General features: G+C 45.5%; 1 protein-coding gene across 7 annotated transcripts in view; it reads left to right on the top strand.

The window, feature by feature from the left end:
• The first annotated feature begins 291 nt into the window (after positions 1-291).
• Positions 292-11,671, top strand: part of LOC138526024 (galactoside alpha-(1,2)-fucosyltransferase 2-like) — a 200,142-nt gene continuing 188,762 nt past the window's right edge. For all 7 annotated transcript variants that reach the window (XM_069636363.1, XM_069636345.1, XM_069636353.1 and 4 more), the window contains exon 1: positions 292-415. The gene's annotated coding sequence lies outside the window, so the exon portion shown is untranslated. The remainder of the gene's footprint in view (positions 416-11,671) is intronic.

Here is an 11,671-nt window from a genome sequence, read left to right as displayed (position 1 = left end):
AGGGGTTGCCGGGGTGCCAGACCAGATAGACTTGTAAACTCGTAAAATGTTGAACATGCCAAGTCCACACTACCTGGCCAACAGCGCACTCGTCAAGTCAACGTCACCCAAGTGCGTTTCATTCTCACAACACGGGGAAAGGGGGTGTTGGTGAATAAACCATTCCTCGTTGTTTTCGGGAAATGATGTGAAGTATGTGACTTTGAAGACGGCATCCAATCAGAAAATGGCTTGCTTCACTTTTTGCGACATAGGGCGGATCCTGTTTTTTTATATTAGGATGGAATAGCAGGCTCTGAAGAGAGAAACAACAGACGTGAAGGAGAGACGGCATTCGGGCGCACCTGCTGGAAAGAATCGTAAGCGATGCTGTCGGCACATTGACATATAGGCTCAAGAGAGGAGGCTTGCTCTGGTAAGAACAGTCACCGAGAGGGTGGGCTCACATCGTTAGGTTTCTCTCACCTCTTAAGACCAAAAATCGAAATACATTCGGACATTCGATTGCAATTGTTCGGTGTCCTGTGGGAAAATTCGCAGATCTAAATTCACGTTTTTGCGTGGATCCGGATCGAGACACTTGTAAATATCATATTTCCCCAACCTTTTACACACAAAGTGATCGCTTAAAAAAGAAAACCTCGTCAGTAGTTTGAATTTAGGGAGTGTTCGCTCCTATACGTTTAACTGTCCCCTTGTTCACGCTGATACTATTTGAACTGTACTTGTCTCTGTTTACACGCACCCAGAAACACACACGCCCCCACACCCCCCAAGTCATCTCTGCTGGTGAAACGTAACTGTTTGATATGTGTCCAAAAAAAACCTATCCTGCTGACTGAGCATGCGTGCGCACGCTCAGTTATTACTTAAAGGATAGGATTTTATGACTGTAACTTGATGAGAGCCAGGCTCACTGAATAACAGAACACGTTGAAGCCGTTGTTAGGAGGACTCGAAAACAGACTGAGACACAAAAAGCACGAACCCAGCGGACGAAAGAACATAAACTCCCAAGATTCTAATACGCACTAAATGTGCAAAAACATATGAAAGAATCCATCCCAAATATAAATGTACGTGTGTGTGAAGTAAGTGCATTATTAATGCGATAATAATGCACTTAGTTCACGTACATATCCCTGATAAAGGAATCTCGTTAACACACGCCACGATACAGCAAAAAATGACATTACACCGGCTTGTTACATGCTGGCCTTCCTTTCTGTGCCCTGAGTCCATCCATTCACCCCGAAAAGCCTCCTTCCCAGCTGGAGCTCCTGATGGTCATATGTGTTCACCTTTGGAATAGCAGAGACTTCTTTGGAGAGAGGAAAGCACTGGGGGCCGGGGCCGGGGTTATGCACGCTCTGCCCTGTGCTGCAGCCTTTCAGCGATGAAAGGAGTGGTTGGAGTCCTAGTGCATTAGTTTCACGGCTACACTCTACACATTGATCGGGTGCAACATTGTTTGTGAATATGTCCATGCCAATTCAGTAGGAAGCTCCGATTGCTACACTGCTTGAATGCAGGCACCAACATGGGACACAGCCCTTTGGTCCATGGCTGTCCCAGAGGGAAAAAAAACATTATGTAATATGCACTGCTGCAAATCAAATCACTATTCAGTATTACACAAATTGCAAAGTGAGTGTGCTAACTGAATTGACCCATATTTTGTTCGAGTGCTGACTGTATAGTAGCCCAGAACTACTGCCTTTTAGCCATAGTTCTCCTGACTAGTACCATTCGAATATGTGGCTACCCATAAGCGTGACGTCATGCGCAGTGTTAATGACAGGGATGCAGAGTTCTTAAGACCATCCCAGGTCAGAAGTGTTTAGCACATCCCTTCCTACTTTACCTCTTGAGAATGGTAGTCCTGCTATTGGAGGTGGATGAGGTTGTGCCCCACCAACTTCAACGGAGCAGCTCAGCCGCATTCTTTCACCATGCCAATTCATGCCCGGCACTGCAGGTTGCCTGGCCCTGCCTCATCGTACGTGTGGTGGTGAATACTGCAACTGTATACTTGCACAGGGCATTTGAGCTGCCAGGAGGGAGAATAGGTGCGACCCAACCCCTAGTGGCTGCCTGGGATGCTAAAATGCAGCTCCCCAGGTATAATCTTTGATCGCCCCCTCCCGCCTCCGCCTGTCACATTTGGGATGGGGGTTGGAGGCTTGCTAACCCCACCGAGAGTGAGAGTACAGAGAAGAACAAGCTGGTGGGCCTGACTTCAAGGGGTCCTAGAATAGCCACAGTACTGTCACGTGACACCCTGATGAGGCCTGGGAGCGGCTGGAGCCTAAGGGAGGGTTTCCCAGTGGTAGCACTTAAACTGCTGTGGGGTACACATGCTCGTCCCCAATAATGATTAAAAGGGTGCTTTCTTGATGTGTAAAATGCGGAGGACTTCCTTTTAGAAATCTTAACAAAAGGTTTTTTTGCATAATGCAGGTTGGCACTAAAGAGGCCTTTGAAATAACAAATCCAAGCTATGGTAAAAGCCATAGCTGGGCTTCACAGGTCATTCCCCAAGTCTGTTTCTTTGACTGTAATTATTGGGCTGGGGGAGAATTGGAGAGTGCTAATCACCCCTTTACCTGACCAGTCACAGCTGGGTCCTTAAGCATTCCAAACCCTCAGTCTGCCTATTCTCCTCAGTAAATGGCTGCACTACATAAGCCTGAAACAGTGTAATGTAGGCACATTTTATTCAGGAGGTGCTTGTGTAAAACATTTCTGTGATTTGGAGACAAGTAGGGCAATACACAGACATTTCTGGTTGTCTTGTGCAGGTAAGACATTATCAAGCATAAGGGCTTTGTAAATAATTGCGGACTCCTTAATTTCGAGAATAAGGGGTGTTTAATAATGTTGAAAACAAGGAAAGGGGGTGTTTTAAAAAAATGGAGATGAGCATGGGTACAACTTTAAACTGAGGGTGACACCACCGGGGAGACTTTAGGGGGATTTATCACACAAGTCGGTAATCGACATTAAGCACCCGGGCTCTGCTTTGCGCCATTCTGTAACGTCAGAAGAATTAAGCCCCAGGGTATTTTTAAGGACATTTTCCTACTAAACAATGCCTTCCATACTAGGAAAAAGCATTCCTTGCTGCTTGCTTAATATTGGTGATCAGGTGAACTCTTCCACCCCAAATAATGTTGCTTTTTTTAGCAAATAAAGACTTGAGTTACATTTAAATTACATGTTATTGAACAGTACATTAAATTACAATTTCAGTCTGGAAATCGGGAGATTCCTTATGCTCTTGAGGTTCAACCAACTGAAAAGAGGGTCACACGAATGCCCCTCCTCACCTCCATGAACATGACGGGTCGAAGAGTCAAGTACACTCAAAGTCACTTATCATTTTTTTCGACGATCCTCCAGTGCACCGCTGCCTAACTCGTATACAGGGAGGTATCCCCTCAGACAGCCATTCCAGCCATATCCAGTGTATTTTCACCCAGATCTAGAGAACCCGACAGAGATTGTAGATCCTAACACTAGAATGGACTGCATCGATTAAGTGCTGAGAAGGCTTTGTGCTGACATCATTAATGACACCAGGACGTAGCAGCGTCAGTCACGAAGAATACTCACAGCCCTGCACAGCATTACACGAATGCACACTTGCATACACGAAGAACATGTTTACACAGTTCTGTAGATAAATGACTGGTACATATACATACTGTCATAGCTTTTATTATTTTTATCATTAGTCAAATGCAGTAACGCCGCAATGCAAGGCAACAAGAGATCCTGAGCAAGCTGCAGAAGCTTATGGCAATTAACCCTATGGGACTTGTAAGGAACCCATGGTGACAACAGTAAAGAGAGGCACAAGTGATCACAGTTCAAGGGTGTTTATTGAACTATAAATGCAGGGTGAAAAAATGCCTATTCTAAACCTAAATCTAAAATGGGAGCAAGTGTCGACCATGAAATGAAAAATAAGGCAGTCCTAGTGGCGTTGTGTCAAAGTAAAAAGGCCTATACTAACAAAAACCTATCACCAATTCCTTACAACTAATTACAGAAAGAGTGTGGGATAGGGTATCAAAGTAATGGAAACAGTGTTCAAATAATAAGTCCGGATGTGATTGCCTTGAGTTCTCCCTTTCCCACGTTTTTAGCATGGGACAAGGTGGGACTTTGGAGCGCAGCACACGCTCGAGCCTTTCCAGCACGAGCTGACAGTTCCGTTCCAGCTATCAGGTTCTTCGATGGTAAATGTTTCTTTCATTTGAGGCCTGATGTATTCAACAAACAAAAGTTCTGCTTCACGTAGATTTTGGGTGACGGCTTCACCCCTGAGACCCCCTCTTCCGGGCGCAGACCATTCATGATATCGCTTTCAACGATTTCACAAAACCGTTCCTTTCTTAGTGAACTTTGGGTACTAGCATTTCACCCATGGATCTCCCTCAACCGGGCTCAGATCCCAAATGACAAGGGGGGCACTTTCCTTCCCCTTGTCTCGCAATAACTCTCGCTTTCACAAATCTCACTGGCTTTTTAAACAGGTTCACTCTCACCGATTTATCCGATACACAGTTCATGTACTAACTTTTCACCTGTGTGATTCGCTTCCCTTACTTTCTCAACAGTTTGTCGGTCAAAGACTTTCGATTATATGGGGATTTTGCTTGACCTCCTGTATGACCAGTATGCCCACTTTGACCTATCTTGGCGGCTCTCCTACGGCCTTCTGAAATCTGTAGTCGTATTCGACATGGGATCAACCAGGGTTTTCCGAGTCAGCCCCCAAGTGGTGCCGGTTCCCTCTGCAGCTGGTCTTCCCTTAACACCTATACAGTTCTTTGAACTCTTGTTCATATGCCAATTTGTGACTTTCATTCAACACAGCCTAGTTCTTATTGGTTCTCCCTTCGACTCACCGGCTATGATGAACCGCTTGGCTTTCTTTGGATCTGGAGTCAAAGACGGTACCACGGTAGCAGGAGTTTCCCTCACTGCGGCTTAGACACGCTGGGTGTACCGTTGACATCTGCTGCAAGACACTCGTGCTTATTGTCCATGGCCTTACAAATCCCTCTGCAGAGATTTTGCAGGTCTGAGTCGAAAAGGGCAAGGTCAGCCTGTCCATATTTGCCACCTTTCTCTGCCTTTTGAACTGCTGGGTCTGGATAGATGTCTCGTTGTGCTTTCTGCCTCGCTCGTCTTGTGCTCCACCTTTTATCCCTGAGGGGATAGGAAAGGGTCATCAGGTGTGCGTGTGTGATTCAGGTCAATTGCCTGACCTTGCTTGACTGTTGGGTTGGGACATGTCAGGTAAACAACTTTAGGCTTAGTCCATTGTTTTCTACATCGGGAGAAAGTGTTGGTGTCATAATAACCTATGTGGTATGAGGGGGAAGAGGAGTTATAGGGAATTGTAACCCTCATACTGGGAGGGTTTGTGGAGTGAACAGGAATAGCCAGGATCGTGAAATGAACAAGAGGAATTGTGGGAATGGTAGTTGTTTGTCATAATAGATTGGGGGTTCAGAAAAGAATAACCAGAGGTGCGTGGAGACTAAGGATGTGGAGTATTTGGGTGAAAACCGGGAGAACAAGAATTCTGTGAATTGTGGTTTTTGAGGGTAACAGGGTTCCTAGTTGGGTTATCAGAGTTGTATGGGTGGTAGGATTTTGTTAAAGGAGCTTCTTAAGGAGGAAGGGAGGTCGATGTAGAATAACCAAGGAAAACCTCAGGGACTTCGTCCCCTTCCCCTTCCTCCTCAGTATAATACTGCGTCTCCCTTTGGGTATTACCCAGAGCATAACCTTGGGCTCCTCTACCCAGGTGAGCCTAACTCGCCGGTCCACCCCCATGGTTGGGCTGTGAGAGTGCCAGCCCATCCCTGGCCACCTGAACCAGGGATTCTCGAGGTCTATCTGGGAGAATACCCTTAGGTTTCTCACAAACTAAAGGAGTATATATGGAGCCTGGTAGGAACACGGATGACTAATCTATAGGAAACGTAGCATAGTACGAGCATCTCGAAATCGCCTTATAAGTCTAAGGAAAATTATAGAAGGCCTCATGCCACAGAGCACCAGACTAAAGGAGCAGGCTCAGGCTGCACGAAGCACAGACCAAGGTCAGAGATAAACAGTCACATTCCAAGTTCCAGATTACAAGGGCCCAGCTGCAGAAAAATTGAATAAATCCTCATAAATGCAGGCCCACAAGCTCAATTTTGTGGTGCACAACCACGTGATGCAGCTGAACTAGACAATGGGCATTCAACAGTGGTGGGAAGACAAGCCGTTCTAAGCAACCCAGACGAGAAGTGAAGCAAGTGTTGCAATGGCAAAGGTGGTCTACTACCAGATACAATTCAGACACACAGTCATTTCACATTACTTTGAAGAGGTGCACAGAGGGCTGAGCACCGAACTGGGTCCCAGGCCTGGGGAGACCACAGATCCAATCAATCACGAGACAGAAATGCAGGGTTGGATGGCAAGGGCCAATGGTAAGTCTACTACTCTGCAACAATGTAATAAATCGTTTCTTGGGGACGGGGCAGGTCAGCCACCTGACATGCAAGGGCCAGTAGAATAACCCCTTTAGGGGATAGTTATATGTGTTACTACTCTCAAAACCCAATCTGTAGTGGGATAGGTTTTTGGGGAAGTGCCCAGTTGATGATGACATATGGCATCAAAACTGGGAAAAACACCTTGGAAAATTGAGATGTACTGGAGAATCTTGATTGTCTTGTATGATCCCTGTCAGTTTTTGTAATAAACGACAGTTCCAACTTGCTCTTGCTGAGTCCTCTGTTTATTCTGGGGAAAGGGTTGTTGGGCCCTTGTGAGACAGACGAATCCCCAGACGTCTGGCATACCTGTTATTTACACCAACAAGTTGGTAGCAGAGGAGATGGCTCAGCTACGCTCTAGTGTGGCACAAAGCCGACTCTCCTGCCACAGAGCCTTGGTAACCAAGTCATCAATGACCCCAGTCATTGATGTAGCAACACACGTGTTATATGACCCACATAACACATCCCCCAAAAACTGAATCATTTATCGTCTTTGACAATGAATGCTATCAGCCAACCAGTGAACATGTGCCCAACTACATTTATGCACATCTGTGAAATGACTCTTCTTGGGAGTTGAAGAGAGAAAGTTGCATGAACAATTTCAACAGCACCTTCAAAGATACCCCTTTTCAGGGGTACACTTTCATAGTGAACAATTCTAAAGGCTATGATGGGTACTTTGACATGAACCAGCTTATTAAAGAAGAAGAAACAATATAACACTGAGATATCCCCCTTTAAAGCAGGGCTGCAAGATCATGATGTTGCCAGTAGTCCCTTTTAAAATCAGGTTTATTGATTCTGTGAATTTTCTGCCTCTGAGTTTGAGCAAGCTACTGAAGCCTCTAGGCTTTGAAAGAGCTAAGGTGTACTTCCACCATTTTTTAAACACCATGCAGAACAAGGACCAAGTAGAAGCCATGCCTGCTAAACATTTTTATGGCATGGACACAATGATGCCAGATGTAAAATCAGATTTCCTCATGGTACACTACCAATAGCAGTAATATATTTGACTGAAGGTGCTACATGCCTATTGTCAACAGGACGTTCATATCCAAAGGCAGGCCTGCACCCCTCTTTATGAACAGTATCAAAGAGATGACTTTACACAAATGTTTTGTAACAAACCCCAAAATCCTAGAGGAGATGCCTTATCAATATTACCTAGACCCCTTTCAACATGTCACATTAAATTCTTTGTGCATGGTTATGTACCGGTGCATGTTTTTAAAACCAGAGACCATCGACTTAGTGCCTACGGCCTCTACCACCGTACTCAGAAAATGCTATTCCACACTGTGCACACAGTACCTACTGTATGGAAAGTGAGGGTATCTTTGTACAAACAGCATTACGGGGAGGCAGCAGGCATAAGGTGGGCCCATATTTTTTGGATGGCTATGCTGTAATTGACGGGTTACCCAGCGCCTTTGAGTTCAATGGCTGCATTTATCACGGTTTCTCCCAAAGCTGCCCATAAAATGAGTTAAATCCACTAACAATAACAGTTCACGGGCACCTGTTTTGTAGAACTATGATAGTGTATCATCGGAAGGCCTGGGGATGACAGTACACACATTGTGGGAACATGAGGCGGTGTCCATGCTAGAATCGGATGCCATGCTGTATGAGCACATTCCACAGCCTCTGGTGCCACAAAACACCTTGTATGGGGGCAGCACTAATAAAGTGACATTTTTATGACTTCCCAAGCCTGTATCCATTGTGAACAAAACAAAGAGTTACCCGGTAGGCCACCCTCAAATAATCTACAAGGATTTTAAAGACATTGAGCAGTAGTTTGGTCTGGTGAAATTCCAGGTGTTTTTACCGAGACAGCTTTACTACCTGGTTCTACCGATGCAAGCAGATGGAAAGAACAAATTACTTACCCCTGGTAAAGTTCTTTCTGGAGGATGTTCATCTCACAGATTCCTCATCTTTGATGTATTCGTACCCTCCTGTGCAGTCTCTGAAAATATTTTGACTGCAGGGGGCGATGTGTGGCATCAGCATCCCATGACAGTTAACATTCCCACGTCCAGACGTGACGATGATAGTATAATAGCACGCATTGCACAAGCTGTCTCAGTTCCTAGTTATTCCCTCTTTCTGCTCGGCCGTCTTGAAGAATTAAATAACCTGCATGGGCGTTGAAAGAGAGAAGCGATAACAAATTCACCCAAGGTCAGAGGGTTAGGCTGGGAGGTTGTTGAGGGACCCGTGGGAGGAACATCCTTCAGAAAGAACATTACATGGGGAAAGTAATTTGTTATTCTAATGGATTGTGTCCTCCAACAGATTCCTCATCTTTGATGGACTCTGATAGCAGTTTTGGAGATGGAGGTGGGAGAAGTGGATTCTTTTGTGGAAGTCTAATTAACACATAATATTGTGCAGAACCGCACTTCCAAAGGAAGCGTCCTTGCACGATAGGGTGTCTAATCAGCAATGTTTTGAGAAATTATGGAGTGAGAACCAAGTTGTGGCATTGCAAATGTCCTTCAATGGTGCACCTCTTTGGAGAGACGAAGTTCTTGCCACTCCCGTGCTGGAGTGGGATTTTCAGGGACATATTTTACAGCAATGGAGTAGCACTCCGAAATGCATATAAGGATCCAACATGATCGAGTTTTTTGGTCACGGTTTGGTCATCCTGTCTGACATTTGCCATTCTTGAAATATAAAAGCTAAAAGCCCTTTTCAGGCGAATCCTGTGTAACCTCTCATCCTCCATTGAAGGTTAAGGAGGGGGATGAAAAGCTGGCAGTGTGATCTTCTGTGTCAGATGACACTCAGACACCACTTTGGGTAGGAAGGAGGGATGAACCCGCAAAACGACCTTCTCCTTAGAGAATACAGTAAAAGATGGTTTGCATGACAGAGCGTGTAGCTCACTCACCCTATAAGAAGATGTGATGGCTAATAAAAAGATTGTTTTCCAGGTTATTAACTTGAGAGGACAGTTTTGAAGCGGCTCAAATGGTGCACCCATTAGAAATGTAAGAACCAATTTCAGATCCAAGGACGGAACCAGAAAAGGAACCAGTGGGAAAGTATGTGTCAGTCCTTTAAAGAATTGGTTTACAATTGGCATCTTAAAGTAAGATCGTTTTTCTGGCATGCGCTTCAAAATGGATAACGCTGCCAAGTATTCCTTAACGGTAGACATCTGCAGCCCCTGATGGGCTTGGTACAGTAACGAAAGAAAGCACTGCAGGTGTATTACAAGAGAACTGATCTATATCTTTGGCTCTACACCAGCTGCAAAACTTGTTCTAATTGCAGCATTATAGTGTTTAGTTGCAGGTCTTCTGGCTGAAAGCAACTCCTCCATAAAGTCTTCTGGGAGGTTTTAATCTTTATATCTTAGTCTCTCAGAAACTAGGTGTGAAAGTTCAGCGTTCTGATTCCTGGGTGAGACAGTAGATCCACTTTCTGAGGAATATGGAATTGAGGGCAGATGGACATGTTTAGAATGTCCGGGTAGCACGTCCTGCTGGGCCATTCACGAGCAATTAGGATCATGGATTTCCCAAACTTCCTAAACCTCCTGATGATGTTAGTAATGACGGGGACTACTGGGAATGCGTACTGGGGTGGAAATTCCCAGTCCACTATGAACGCATCCCCCAGAGCTCATCTCTGATGAAATTCCCTGGAGCAGAACAGCTTGTACTTCATGTTGATACTGGACGTGAACAGATCCACTCGAGGTGTTCCCCAAAAAGCTAAGATCTCTAGAAAGACTTCCTGAGCCAACTCCCACTCATAGGAGATCGTGCTCTGCCTGTTCAGAGCGTTCACTAACCTATTCACTTCTCCAGCTAGATGAACAGCCAGCAGAGAGATCCCATTTTGTAGAGCCCAAAAGCAAAGCTGCGTTGCCTCCCTGCACAGTGGTAGTGACCCTACACCTCCTCTCTTGTTGGGGTAATGCATGGCCACCGTGTTGTGGTCATTATTAGGATATAATTTCCCTGGATGGAAAGAAAAAAGGCCATCAGCGCCAGCCAGATCGCCTTTAGATTTAAAAGGTTTATGTGTAGTCATGATTCTGCAGGGGACCAAAGTATGTTCATTGTCAGGTTGCTCATGTGAGCTCCCCATCCTTTGAGGTAAGCCTCTGTGACTACAGTTATCCCTGGCCAGCGCTGCCAAAAGTTTTCTCCTATCATCACGTTCTACTTGCAGGCCCACCACAGGAGATCCTGTGTGACCTTGCTCAGATCCTGAAGAAGGTCTGTCATCTTCCTGAGAACTGTGACCATTGGGATCTGAAGGCCCACTGGAGGGACCTCCTCCTTAGGTGGCCTCTGGCACCAGGAAAACGTAGGATGCCATGAAGCCCATCAACCTCAGAAATTCAAATGCCGGTAGATATTGGGTGTTCTGAAATCTCGTTACCATCTGCAACATATATTGAGCCCTCAACCTGGGAGGCGAAGCCTTCCCTGAGGAAGAGTCCAGGATCACTCCAATAAATTGAAGCTTCTGAGAAGGTGCCATCTGGGACTACTTGAAATTGAGGGAGAAGCCCAGTTTGTGGAGGGAGTGGAAAGTGCTGAAGCGATGTTCTAGAGCCTGTTCGGAGGAATGAGCTGTGATCAACCAATCGTCTAGGTACGGAAAGATGTGAATCCCTCAACTGCTTACATTTGCTGCCACCACCGCCATTACCTTATTAAAGACCCTTGTGGTGGAAGTGAGCCCAAAAGGCAGCACTCAAAGTGATAGTGAGAACTGCCAATGGCGAACCTCAAGTAATTTCCTGTGTCTGGGATGTAAGGCACATGAAAGTAAGCATCCTGAAGATCCAGTGACACCTTCCAATCCTGGAGTTGAAGGGCCTAGAGAATCTGCAAGAGTGACCATCTTGAATTTGTCCTTCCTGAAGAACTTGTTCAAGTCCCTCAAGTCCCGGATGGGTCACAATCTTGTTTTGTATACTTGGGTGACAATATGGGGTCTTGGTAGAAATGGGAGACAGTACCCTTGGGCAACTGTCTCTAGTGCCCATGTATCTGAAGTAATAAGATGCCATTCTTGCAGATGCTGTGCCAGCCTTGCTCCCACTGGGGTTCTGTGATCAA

Source organism: Ambystoma mexicanum, chromosome 1q (genome assembly GCF_040938575.1).
Source record: "Ambystoma mexicanum isolate Mex_15411 chromosome 1q, UKY_AmexF1_1, whole genome shotgun sequence".
Taxonomy (NCBI): domain Eukaryota; kingdom Metazoa; phylum Chordata; class Amphibia; order Caudata; family Ambystomatidae; genus Ambystoma; species Ambystoma mexicanum.
Note: the sequence above shows the minus strand (reverse complement) of the source record. Positions and strands in the feature narration are given on the sequence as shown.